Source organism: Eriocheir sinensis, chromosome 15 (assembly GCF_024679095.1).
Source record: "Eriocheir sinensis breed Jianghai 21 chromosome 15, ASM2467909v1, whole genome shotgun sequence".
Taxonomy (NCBI): Eukaryota; Metazoa; Arthropoda; class Malacostraca; order Decapoda; family Varunidae; genus Eriocheir; species Eriocheir sinensis.
In genome coordinates, this window is record NC_066523.1 from 15114583 (window position 1) to 15128232 (window position 13650).

Sequence of the window (13650 nt, forward strand, 5' to 3'; positions counted from 1 at the left end):
TTTTATCCCCCGTCATTACTTGTTTTTTTTTTTGCTTATAGTTTCTTCATAAATAGTTCCGCCGGTCGTTTTATTCACTTACCTGGCTCTGTTTTCCCCTTCGTCCCCTCCGTCGTTTCTCCTGCGTGTTGGCGTCTTTGTTTTGCCTCCCCGCGTCGTGACTGGCACACCGACTGGCCTTGGCGTGCCGTGCGACCCTCACAAGCCTCTCCTTGCCCTCACACATCCTCCAAGACACAACAAGGGATGCTCTGTGTCTTTCTCACTTACACATATTGCTTACCTTTAATCATCCGTGTATATTTATCGTTCGTGGCAACGGTGACCTCTTCCAATGACCTTCCTCCCATCTTGTTTGATAGTACCACCTCCTTGCATCCATTCTCCTTGCCTGAAATAGCTTCACTTTCTCTCTTTAAACACCGTTCGTGGCCGCAACTCTTTATAATGATACTGATTCACTTCAATGGCCATCGTCTACAGTGGCCTGCCTCACCTTAATAACACTCTCCCCTGGTCAGTACTCACCCTGTGGCCTTACCCTTCAGTGGTCTTCCTCACCCCATGTCCTCTCTCAGCTGCTCATATAGCCCCTAACTCTCCCCTGGCCATTACTCACCCATGGTCTTCCCACACCCGCCCCCGTGGCCTCGCATCAACAGGTTCACCTCGCCGCGGCCGCCCGTACCTGGAGCACCCGCGGGACCTCCCCCTGCAGCCCTTAGCGAGCTCGCCGTGAACAAAGAACTCAACTCGAGGTTATACATTATGGCGTCATTCATCACCCGCCGCACTCCTCCTCTTCCCTCCCTCGGCCTGACCGTCTCGATGGCGTTCATATCTGAAGGTGAACGTTGGAGAGAGACGTGCATGAATAATAGACAGCGATGCGAGGAGAAAGGAGAATAATAACGGCGGCAAATGAGGAAGCCAAGCGCCGCCCGGACGCCGCGGCCAAGACGAAACCGCCGCAGTTCGGTCGCGGAATCGGACACCGCCGCCGCCGACCATTTCGCATAATTACAGAGGTCCGCGGTTGTTTATCTGCTATTGATATTGAACACACACTGTAGCATTTTGATTATACATTTCGAAAGGCTGCATAATATTTTAGACATGACTTCCAAATTGGTATCTTTGGGGCCAAGACGGATGAGGCCAAGCAAAATCACCTGACGCAGACACAAGCAGAGCAACGGCCAGCCCCGCACCCCCTCCCTCCCTGCCGCGCACCTCACCACTCCCTGCATGTCTCCCTGTCTGTCCCCTTGCCTCACTGCCTTACTTCCTGCCTACTTGCGCCTGCCTCCTTGCCTGCCTGTCTCTCCCTGTCTATTTGACTCACACCCTACCTCCTGCTTGCACCCTGCTGCTTGCCTACTTACTTGCTTACTCCTTTCCAACCCCTTCATATTCCCCTCTTACTCTCTATTCTACCTCCAGCCTACCTCCTTGCCTTCCTTCTTGCCCCGCATCTGCCACAAAATAGGTGTCCCGTTGAGTGTCGGCGTAGAGTAGCGCTGCCCAGGCTGGCGGTGACGGCGTGTGGGGCGGCAATAATAGCATCCGGAACAAGGATAGCGGTGCTGTGTGCTGGGAGGCCAAGAGGAGGAGGAGAAGGAGGAGGAGGAGAAGGAGGAGGAGGAGGAGGAGGAGGAGGAGGAGGAGGAGAAGACGAAGAAGAAGCAGAAGCAGGAGGAGGAGGTGGGAGAGGAGGAGGAGGATGGGACACAGCCTGGCCTCCCGAGTGGGTCCGCTCCCAAGGTGATAACACATGCTGTTCATGCGGCTTTAATGACATGTAGAACAGCAGGAGTATCAGCAGCAGCAGGAGCCGACCACGACAGTCTGTTGGCGCGTCATTGTGCAGGCGAGTCAGGCGCTGTCCTGAATGGATAATGACCATTAGATATCTTCCCGGCGCTGGCGATTTATAAATACACGCACAAAAAAATATTGAATCCTAATAGGGTTTGGGGTGATCTTAATGCTATGAATATATTAGTGATATATGCATTAATCTCCTTCTCCCGTGTTCGCCTTAACTTTTCCCGAGTGTGATGACCAACCCCGCCCCACTCCACCCCTACCCACACACCACGCCCCCACACCACCTCTCCCCGCCTTGCCCCCTCCTTAAAACCTCTACTTTAAGAGCCGGAGAAACGGTGGTAGCAAAGGCTAATATGTTTACACAGTATTTACATGTAAGAACGGCATGAGGAACGGCTAATAGGAAGTCAGGCCACGATACTCATTAAGGTTGCGCTTACAAATTGGCAATAAGGCCCCATGAAGGCTGATTACTCACCGTGATGTTTTGATAAATACGACGGCCGGCACCTCGCTCGGCTCGCTCTGGTGGCCGGTGACAAAAACTGGGTCGGGGCTGCCAGAGGGGTGCGAGGGACCAGGCCAGAGCCCCAGCATCATGCCCAGGTGAGAACCCAACGCTGACGGCCCTCGGCTCCTGCAGGTGACGCTCAACATCACCTCGCCACCTCCGCCGACGCCGCCGACGCCACTCACCAGGCGCCGCGGGAGAAAAATTCCAGTCACGCCAAGGAGCCTCAGCATCGTTCACACTGACATGGAGCTCCGGGAGGGTCTCTTACGTAAGCCACACGCGATGAACCCTCAGAGAAGGGACTGGCAGGGTTCACACATCAGCCTCCACCGCGTAGCACTGAAAACACCAGCATCACGACACCTTCAGTATTGTTCACACCGATGTAATGTTTCAGAAGGGTCGCTCAAGGAATCCACGCTTGATTAGCTCTCATTAAAAAGACAGGGAGAGCTTACTAAGCACCCCATTTTGTTCACCACTGAAGGAGGAGAAAGAGGAGCACTAAAGTATCGACTCACTAATGCGCCTCAACAGAGATCACAATAACAATCATACAACATAGAAAAAATATATATACAGCACCCTCTCTGTGTAGCAGTAAAGGAAGAAAAAAAACACTAAACCATCATTAGCACTATCATTTCTATCTTGTAGCTTCAGGAGGATCTTTGAATTAACTGAAGCGATTGACCCACTCAGGAGAGACAAATTTCATGCAGCAGGTCGGTTTATGTAGCACTGAAGGGACAAAGTGTAGACCAGCTCCATATCCCCACCACCTCAGCAGCACCATCAGCACCAGTAACACCACAGTAAGGACAGCACCAAGCACCAAGGTGACCCCTGAACACACACACACACACACACACACACACACACACACACACAGCACGGGGCGACACAACACCCATACATCAGAAACTTGGTTAAGGATTATGAATGTGGCTCGCTGTATAACCTGAGATTACCCTCGCAGGAATTACGATCTTGCCGCTCCTCTTCTCTCTCACTCTCCTCCTCCCTCTCCCAGCATCTTTCCCTCGCCCTCCGTCCCTCTCCCTCAACATAACGAAGTGTCCGCCCTGATTCAACTAACCAAGAATCCGCAATGAGATATGACTGATGGAATATTACGATCGGATCTCACTCGCTGCTCGGGTTATCCCATAATGTCGAGGTGTTGACGGCCAGGCTTCCTCGCGCTGATGTGTGGCTCAAACCTGATGGCCGACGCGCCTCTGATGGGGTGTAAGTAATGGAATATGTTAAGAGCCCCGTAGGCCAAGAACTTCGGGCTATTAAACGATCAGGAGGAGGAGGGAGAGGAGGAGAGCGAAGACGAGTGGACAAAAAAAAAGGATGAGGAGCAGATAGAGAATAAAAAGTAGAGAATAAGGAGGATGAGGACAAGGAGAGAGAGAAGGATGATGAAAAGAAACTCAAGAAGGAGGATGAGGAGCAAGACGAGAACGAAGACGAGTAGACAAAAAAGGAGAAGCAGATAGTGAATAAAGAGTAGAGGATGACAAAGACGAGGACAAGGGGAGAGAATATGAGAACGATGAGGAGAAAGGAGATTAACTAAAGGAGGAAGAGAAGAAGAAGGAGACACAGGAAGAGTTACAGGTTTAGGAGAACAAATAAAAGGAAAAGGAGAAGACAACGAAATGAAAAGGATAAACAGGATAAAACGGAATATCAACTGAAGGACGATGAAAGAAGATTAACTAAAGGAGGAAGAGAAGAAGGAGAAGGAGACACAGGAGGAGTTACAGTTGTAGGAGGACAAATAAAAGGAAAAGGAGAAGACAACGAAATGAAAAGGATAAGTAGGATAAAACGGAATATCAACTGAAGGGGGAGGAAGAGGAGGAGAAGGCTGAAACTAGGATAAAATAATAGTAACAATAATGCAAAATAGTCCTCAACAACTGATTTCAGAAACGGAAAATGACATACAGGAATAACTTGTATGTGCAGAGCCCTTGTATTATATTTCCGACCCGCTCTTAGATTAGACGAAAAATTAAATCGGTGAACTTTATATCGAAAAATTCACGTAATTAACACCTGACGGAAATGAAATCCAATACCTGAAGAAAAGAATTATAGAAAGACCGGACTATACGAGGCCGGCCAGGGCAGGAAGGTAATTATTAATGTAAACACAAAGATTCTATGTAAAAAAGGCTTGCCGTGTATCATTTATTGCCTGCTGATAACACACACACACACACACACATACACACACGATACTGCATGTTGTAGCTCAAAACAGTAAGAGAGAGAGAGAGAGAGAGAGAGAGAGAGAGAGAGAGAAAGAGAGAGAGAGCATATCTATACTTTCTTTTCATAACTGAATCATGCGATCGTTTGTCTTTTGTTTTCGGACTCTCGCTCGCACTTAAAAGAAAAAAAAAGCATAGCGATAATAATGATAATGATGAAAAAAGAAATGATAACAATGACTACCAACAAGCACGCATACATACATTCATACACACACACACACACACACACACACACACACACACGCACATACATACACACACACGGGCTGGCCGGGGCGCATGGAGGATGGGTAAATAAAGTTAAAAATAAAAGTGATGTCCCGGTCGGTGTATTATGAATGTGTGAAAAGACCTGACACTCGTTTATGTAAATCCGGCGCGCAGAAATTTAATGGGAATAACTAACTAACTAACTGACTTACTTAGCGCCTACGTAATGCCGTTGTGGAGTTTATCACTGTATTATACGCCCCGTGTGTGTGTGTGTGTGTGTGTGTGTGTGTGTGTGTGTGTGTGTGTGTGTGTGAGGTGCCTGGAAAAAAAGTACCGTGATGCCTCGTTTCATATCTCTCTCTCTCTCTCTCTCTCTCTCTCTCTCTCTCTCTCTCTCTCTCTCTCTCTCTCTCTCTCTCTCTCTCTCTCTCTCTCTCTCTCTCTCTCTCTCTCTCTCTCTCTCTCGTTTCTTCCATTTTCCTTTTTGTCCGTTTTGCTTTCTCCCTTGTTAAAAGTTCTGAATGGGCACAAATTCCTATGTTTTGCGCTGCTACTGGAGACAAAAATGTTAGCAGACGAGGAGGCAGATAGGCAGGCAAGCAGGCAGAGAGGCAAGGAGACAAATTGCCATGAGTGGACCTACTGCTTATACCTTGCTTGGAAACGTTCAATTATCACAGTAGGACCTAAACACCTTGTACACACACACACACACACACACACACATACACGTCATACATATACGTGCTCAATATATGCAAGGTTGTTTGAGTCTTCGTTTTGGGTCTTTGTGCTGACGTCTCCAATTTTGTTCTCATTATTTACAGTTATTTTTCCTCTCATGTGCTGACACCCCTTTGGGCATCACCTATAGCATTTCTTCTCACAGGTAAACCATTTCTCTCAGGTGCCTTTTCTTGCTCCGCGTCAGTGCATTTGTTCATCTGTAGACAACAACAAAAAAAGAGCTATTACTAGACGAGGAAAGCAAGATCAGCAAAAGGACACTGTGAAGCAGGAGGCAGAAGAGTCGAAAGGGAGAGTGGGAGGGAGAAAATATGTAAAGAATCAGGGCACACGAAAACCAGTCAAGGAGAAGATGAAGTACAAATGAGACACACAAGAAAGGCAGATGAGGCAATGAGTTCGTTTAAAGGTGAGGCAAATGCGTGGAAGAAGAGGAAGGAGGAGGAGGAGGAGGAGGAGGAGGTGGCAGTGAGAGGAGGAGAAGGCGTAAGAGGAGGAGGAGGAAAATGAGGAAGCACTGTAGAAGGAAGAAGAGGCGGAGGAAGAGGCAGGCAAGCATAGGTCACAGCTCCTTTTAGTCTCTCCTCACTCACCTCTTCCTCCTCCTCCTGCTCCTCCTCTTCCTCCTCGTCTTCCTTCGTGTCGTGGTGTGTCGCCCTGAACGCCCTCTATTGGCCGCACACAACTTACTCCCTCGTTGAGCAGCGCCAACAATTAGTCTTGCCAATTGGAATACTCTTGGAGGTGATTGTCAGTCGTCTCTCCGGCAGTTTGCATACAATAAATAAGTGTTTGAGCATGAGGAGGCGGAGGGCAAGGCAAGCACCAGCGGCGACCGGCAGTGAGGCCCAAACCTGTTCCAATAATACAAAGGCCATAAAAAGCTGTTTGCATAATTTCCAAGCGAGTCAGACACGGATGCTGCGGACGCCGAGGAGATGAGGAGATGAGGCGAGGTGCAGAACATGTCCAGGAGTCCTAAATAGAGTGCCAAGGGTCATTACTGTGTGTTGTGAGCTGCCTGTGTGTGTCTCCTGGAGTGGGTGGGTGGTTGGGTGGAGTCAGTGGTGGTGGTGGTGGTAGCAAGAATGGGTGAATAGGAGGTGGTAGAGGGAAACGGAGTGGTATAGTGGAGGAGTTAGTGGCAGGGAGTGGTGGGATAGTAGCCATGACGGAAGGAGTGAATGAATGGTGGATTATTAACAGTGGGACAGGCCATGGTGGTAGGGAGCGATGGTTAAGAGGTAATGGTAGAGGAGAGAATGGTATGGATTAGTGGTGGTAGTTGTAGTATAGGAAGTAAATGGAAGGTATCAGTGGGAGAATAAGTAGTTGTAACGATGGAAAAAAATGGTTGGTATTGGTGGTGGTGATGGTAGTGACGGAGAGAATAAACAGTTAAATTAGTGATGAACGGTAACAAGCAACAGTACCACCACAACGACCAAGCAGCGCGTCAGATACAGAAAACGCGTCACAGAGAGAAAAACAGAGACACGAACCCTCTCTTCGAAGCACTGATCCCTTGGGCGATGTTGTTTTTGCTGTCGTCGGAATCGTTTCATCCTCGAATGTTATGATTCATGCCAGCATTAACACGATATATCAATGGGTTTAGAAAGGTAGGTGAATTGAGTCATCATCAGGAAAAGCCATATCAACCAGCCTGGCACCACATTCATTCTCCCTTCAAGACTCAGTAGTTGTGCCCCTCAAACACAGATGGCGCCACAACATACTACCACAATACAGAACCGCCTTGGCATCACTTTTACCCCCATTCAGACTTACTAGTTCCGCTTCTCAAACGCAGATGGCACCACAACACACTATCTCAATACTGCACCCCCGTCCCCTCACGTCATCTCAACACTCGGAGAAACTTGAGACGAAAATAGTAACAATAGCAATTTCAGTATTTTCGTTGTTGATATTTACCTTTTTCCGGCAAGTTTGTGTCGCCACGTTGATGAGGTAACAAACTGGCGGTGTGGAGTCAGGTAATGACGTGGTTAATTAATTATCTACTGGGGTGAGACGTTAATTGGGTCGTTGACGAGACATCATTGTCAGCTTCCAAACTTCCACAAGATAAAGTAACTGTGATAGCGGCAATGTTATCCATACGGCTCTTCCCTGCAGCAGAGACCACAAGAGTCCTTATACAGTGATAGAACGTTAGTACTTAACTCAAAACGTACTCTCACACCCTAATGTCACCCTAAAAGACCCTTAGAGCAGCGGCGTCACCCTACAGACTGCCTTTTGCTGAGGCGGCGCTCGCTTTTAACAGTGATAGAGCGTCATCCGTATACTCCTGTTCCCCGCGGATTATCACGGCTCTAATATGACCCTTAAACAGGGTCACATCAGTGGCGTCACCCCAGAGAGTGGCTCCGGCGCAACCCTCGCTCCTGGAGCATAATGTCGAAACTCATCATAAAAGTCCGCCCTTTCTACCTGGCGTTAATGAGGGACGGCGGGACGCGCAGGTCACACCACAAAGGCACTGAGCAGAGGCTGTAATGAGGCGGGGACGCAGGGCCAGCCAGGGCAGCGGCAGCGAGGGGCAGGGCTCAGCGTCATGCCTCATAATGTGATAAACGGATTTTTATGGGCCGGGGACGAAGCGCCATTATGCTGCCGTGTTTAGAGATATCGTCACCGGCCCCTCGCTCGCCTCCTGCCCTCATTAACGTTACTAATAGCTCAGCCCTTAATGATGTGTGATTCATAATAGTGACAAGGCAGCCATGGGACGAGGTGGCGGTGCTGGTATATATATAATATAGTGGTGGTGGTGGTGGTGGTGGGCGGGGTGATGTCGCAAGAGGGTCGAACCGATGGCAAGGGCGGCAGCGGCAAGGCGATGATGGCGTCGGCGGCGGCGGCGGCGGCGGCGGCATACGTAATGACGGAGGACTTTTGAGGGGCAGAGGTTGTTGCGATGGCAGGCCGGTGATCGATGGGCGGGAGGGCGATAGCGAGGGAGGGTGCGAAGGCGTGATAACAGTGCGGGGAGGACCGTCCGATGACCATTAGTGACACCACGCTGCTGGAAGAGATGGTAGGGGTAGTAGTAGTAGTAGTAGTAGTAGTAGTAGTAGTAGCAGAGGAAGTGGTTTAGCAATAGTTGTTTTTGTAGAATAAGTGCTATTAGTTAAAGCGAAAGGTCAAGGGAGAATATTAAATCGTGAGAGGATGACCGCATTTTGCTGATCCATATAAATGAAGATAGTAGCAGTAGGTTGTAGTAGTTGCAGCTGTTGTAGTAGTGAATGGTAATAAGGGTAGTACCGCCGCCGCCGCCGCCGCGAGGACCAAACAGCGCGTCAAATAAAGAAAACGAGTCACTGAGAGAGAAAGATTGAAAGAGAGACACGAACCATCTCTTCGAAGCACTGATCCGAAACAACCCCACACTCTCCTCTTTCCTCTACTTTCCTCGACACTTAATACGATGAAGCTACACTCATATACCACCCAACCATCAACCCAAGACAAAAGACTAAAACTACAACCATATGAGGAAAAAGAAATACGAGTCTCAACAACCCTCAACTCGAAGCAGTGGAAACTTACGTAAACCACCAGTAGAGGGCAGTGGGCACGGCGGTGACTTGCTAGTGTCGAGGTGTAGTGACCGAGTGAGGCCGTGCGGGAGATCACTGAGCCCGGAACGTAAAAACAAGAGCGCCGAGCAGGTTAGAGCGGCTGATGGAGGTGTTGGAACCGTGTCAAGGTGAGGCAGGGCAGGGAAGGGAGGGAAGGCAGGTGCGAATGCCCGTGGTGGTGAAAATGACGAGTGGGGTAGAGGAGGAGGAGGAGGAGGAAGAGGAGGGAGGGGAGGAGAGGTAAGGTGAGAAGAGGTATGCTGGGTACGGGGAAGGAGGAGAAGGAAGTGGAGGAAGAGGGAAAAAAGAGAAAGAGGAGTAAGAAGGAGAATCACTGTTTGAGATAAGATGTGAATGGATGAGAAGAGAGCACAAGCATTTACATGAGAGAGAGAGAGAGAGAGAGAGAGAGAGAGAGAGAGAGAGAGAGAGAGAGAGAGAGAGAGAGAGAGAGAGAGAGAGAGAGAGAGAGAGAGAGAGAGAGTATTAATGACCTTATCGCTCTCAAGTGAGGATGTTGCTTTATCGTTAACTTTTACGATCACACACACACACACACACACACACACACACACACACACACACACACACACACACACACACGTTCCTGATATCTCTCGAAACTTAACCCCACGTGAAATTGCTATTATTTTTTATCTTACCTGTTCTTCCACTCTTCTTTTTTTTTCCACCTGGTCTCCCGCCTTTGCCATCTCATTCCGTCCGGACGCCCGTTTTGCTTCTTAATTATAACTCTCCGGGATGTAAATTATTCTCACTGTCTTTGGGGATTAGGTGATAGGCGAGCGGGAAGAGAAGAGGAGAGGAGAAGAAGAGAGAAGAGAAGAGAACATTAGAGGGAGATAAAAGAAGAATGAGGAAAGAGGATAAGTGTGGGAAAGGAGCAGAGAGGAGAAGAGGAGAGAAGAGATGAGAAGAAAACATTAGAGAGAGATAAAAGAAGGTTGACGAAAGAGGATAAGTGCGGAAGATGAGCAGAGAAGAAGAGTAAGAGTATAAGAGTCGAAATAAGGGTGAGGAAGAGGTGGAGTTGGGAAAAGAAGAAAAGAGGAGAGGAAAGCAGGAGATACACAAAAGAAAAAAAGAGGAAGGAGAAGGTGCATAACGGAAGAAGAAGAGGAGACCATTAGAAGAGAGAGACAAAAGGACGAGGAAAGAGAAGGAGAAGAGCAAGAATGGAGTATAGAAGAAGATTTTTAGGAGAGCAGTAGAGAGAGATAAAAGGAGAAGAAGAAGAGAGGAGGAGACGAGTAGGAAAGCAAAAAAGAAGAGGAGAGAGGAGCAATAGAGAAAGATTAAAGAATAATGATGAATAAAGAGAAAGAGGAGGAGAACGGAAAAAAGAGTAGAGGTAAAGAAGGAGGAGAGGAAGATGAAAACATAAGAAAATAGAGTAATAGATTAGATAATAGAGCAGCAAGAGAAAAAAGAAGGAATAGGAACAGTAGGAAACGAGGAAAAAGCTGAAGAAGAGATGGCGGATGAAGAAGATGTGGAGTAGGAGGAAGAGGAAGAGGGAAAACAGATAAAAACAAATGGATTAGCGAGTAGAAAAAAAGAACTGGAGAAAAAAACAGAGGAAGCAAATAATGAAGGAGGAAGAGGAGAAGGACTAAAAGGAAAAGGGAAAAAATTATATGATAAAACAAAGAAAAAATGGAGCAAAAGGGAGTAAAAAAATAAAGAAGAGAAGGAAGAAGGAAGTGGGGGTGGAGGAAGAAGAGGACGAGGAACGTAAAAGATATATAAAAAAAAAATGTAGATTAATGCGTAAAAAAATGTTATTCACCTTCAGATATTTACTATTTCTAGGTTAATTGCTGTTGAGGAATATGAAGGAACGCTTGAAGAAATAAAATAACTAAAGAATAGACTAAGAAAGAAATTATTCACACACACAAAACACACATATCGTTAACCTCATCCACACTCTTCTATCGTTAGTTATTACCGACAAAAAACAACAACAATAATAACAACATTTAAGAGCGAGAACAGAAAGGCAAAGAGATATGAGTATTAACAGTATTACCAAAAAAAAAAAGGAATTCAAACCAACCTCTACCTCCTCCTCCTCCTCCTTATTAGTATTCGTAGTCGGTTGAATACTTTGTCTTCAATGAGGCTTCGCTTGGTTACTTGTTTTTCTTCATTTTTTTTTCTCCCTCTCCGTCTCGATTGCCCTTTTTTTTCTTCTTTTATTACTCAGCGGATTCTCTCTCTCTCTCTCTCTCTCTCTCTCTCTCTCTCTCTCTCTCTCTCTCAACCTTGCTTCCAGGCATTGCTTTTTTGTGGGTAATAACAACTCTTAGACTGATGATGTTTTTCTTTCTTTTATTCTCATTTTGTTTTGTGTTTCTCTCTCTCTCTCTCTCTCTCTCTCTCTCTCTCTCTCTCTCTCTCTCTCTCTCTCTCTCTCTCTCTCTCATACGATAGAGAGCCATGAAGGTAATGAGAAAAGTGTTGTGGGCGTACCTCATGGTGTTGGTGATGTGCTGCGGCCCCTCCTCTTCTTATTACTTCTCCTCCTCCCCCTCTTCCTCCTTCTCTACTTCCTTCTCCTCCTCCTCCTCCTCCTGGCTCCGCGTAATCCCGAGGTGGGCGGAAAGCGTGCCATAAATCTCCGCCTGAATTAACATCGCATAAATCGCCCCGCGGCCTAACGATGATAATAGTAATGACGATGGTAAAAATCCCGGTATGCATTTAATGATATTCCTCCCCGAGCCGCCGCCGCCATCTCCTCCCGGACCGTCTGAATCCACAACAGCACGCCCGGCCCCGCGCGCCCCGTTGTCACCCTTGCGGCCCCGCGTGCTAAGGCCCCGACCCGCCCCGCAGAAGCACATAAATCCGACCTTATTTGAGCGCCAACTTAGAGTGAAAATGGCTTATCGCTTGACATATTCCGAGCAGTCGTTAAGTATAATGGTAAACACAAGCCTGTAAATATCGGACTGACGTTTAGACTCCCCCCTGCCTATAATTACCCACCATAAACAAGCAGTTTCGGACGCGGCTATGAACTCATTAATGGCGAATTGCAAAGCTGTAGAGATACGAGCTCGCATAGACTAATGATGTTCATTGTCTGCGCTGAATTGAGAATGAGTGAGAAAGCATCAGTGATGATAATTATCAGATGCGAGCGCCGGCTGCTCCACCAATCAGCGAGGAGATGGCGCCAGTGTTGCCAGACCGACCCACTCAGCATACCCTTCCTTCCCTCTCCACCTTCCTCCCTCCACGTACAACTCTCTCCTCTTCTTTCTCTCTTCCGTAACCCTTCAACCCCATTTTTCATACTTTCTTTCCATGGTCCTCTCCACTATTCTTCCACCACCCTTCTCCACCATCCATCCATACCCCTTCATTCTCCAACTTTAACCATAAGTTACTCTTGTTCACATGCACTTCTTAGTTTCGTACCTATCTTTCTCTCTTCATCCTTCCTTATATTCCTTACTTTCTTCCTTCCCTCCTCCATCCTACTCACCTATCGTCTCCTGCTCACCTTCCATACCTTTCTTTCTTCCTACCTTCCTTCCGGCCCCTCCCACTTTTCTCCTCCGATCTAGCTCACCATCCCTTCCCTTCCCTTCCCTTCCCTCCTCCCCAGCTTCACCTCCCGCCCACCCACAGCTAATAAGTAAGGTTTTAACACATCCCCATTACCTCTCTCCCTCCCCCCTTCCTTCCTCCCCATAAGGCCTGCTGGGGAGCCACACACGGGGGGCACACTGGGGAGCCTCCATTCAGTGACACACATTCCCAGTCATTCCCAGTCGTCCAGTGCCACGTTCGGAGCATATTAATTATTTGAGCAATTAAAGGTTTTGCTCCAGTTCGTTCAGGAAAACAACAAACGTATAAATCTTGGTCACCGTTTTTACCCGCGGGCCCCCTCCCTCCCCCCCACACACACAGCGACCCTAGAAACAAACTACTCTTATAAAAACGGAGAAAGGGAATGAGATAGGAGACCATAATAAAGAAATGAGGTTACACACGCCATATTTAACGTTAATGGGGATGAGAAGTCTGCCCGTACCAGTGTAGCAGCGTTTCTACAAGTCTGATAATCATTCCAAAATACGATAGTTAGATGAACTGTAGCAACGTTAACTTATCCTTTCAACACGTAGAAAAAAGACCCCATACCTCTCATCCCTCAGTACTCCACCGTCCCTTACTCCAGTTTCTCCTCCTCCTCCTCCTCCTCCTCCTCCCCCACCTGAAATAACGCGATAGACAGTGAATAATGGAACCAATCGATATGTAGTGAAGCGTACGGACTTGATAGTGGCATGGAACTCGGAAGAAGGAAGTTTTGAAGTTCTTCCCGCCCGGACACTGACGCGGGTGTTATGGACGGTTAAAGTAAGATGTGGTTTGCGGCCTAGTGTGTCCCTGA

The 13650-nt window shown here is 47.8% G+C and overlaps 1 protein-coding gene and 1 long non-coding RNA gene across 7 annotated transcripts in view; one reads left to right on the top strand and one right to left on the bottom strand.

Moving 5' to 3' along the window:
• Positions 1-1293: 1293 nt before the first annotated feature.
• Positions 1294-9329, bottom strand: LOC126998942 (uncharacterized). Its single transcript, XR_007753076.1, has 3 exons — positions 9184-9329; positions 2312-2686; positions 1294-1887 (listed from the first exon to the last, which is right to left on the bottom strand). It is a non-coding gene; the product is annotated as an uncharacterized LOC126998942 (long non-coding RNA).
• LOC126998939 (POU domain, class 6, transcription factor 2-like) overlaps positions 9259-13650 on the top strand; it is a 324167-nt gene continuing 319775 nt past the window's right edge. For all 6 annotated transcript variants that reach the window (XM_050861218.1, XM_050861221.1, XM_050861220.1 and 3 more), the window contains exon 1: positions 9259-9343. The gene's annotated coding sequence lies outside the window, so the exon portion shown is untranslated. The remainder of the gene's footprint in view (positions 9344-13650) is intronic.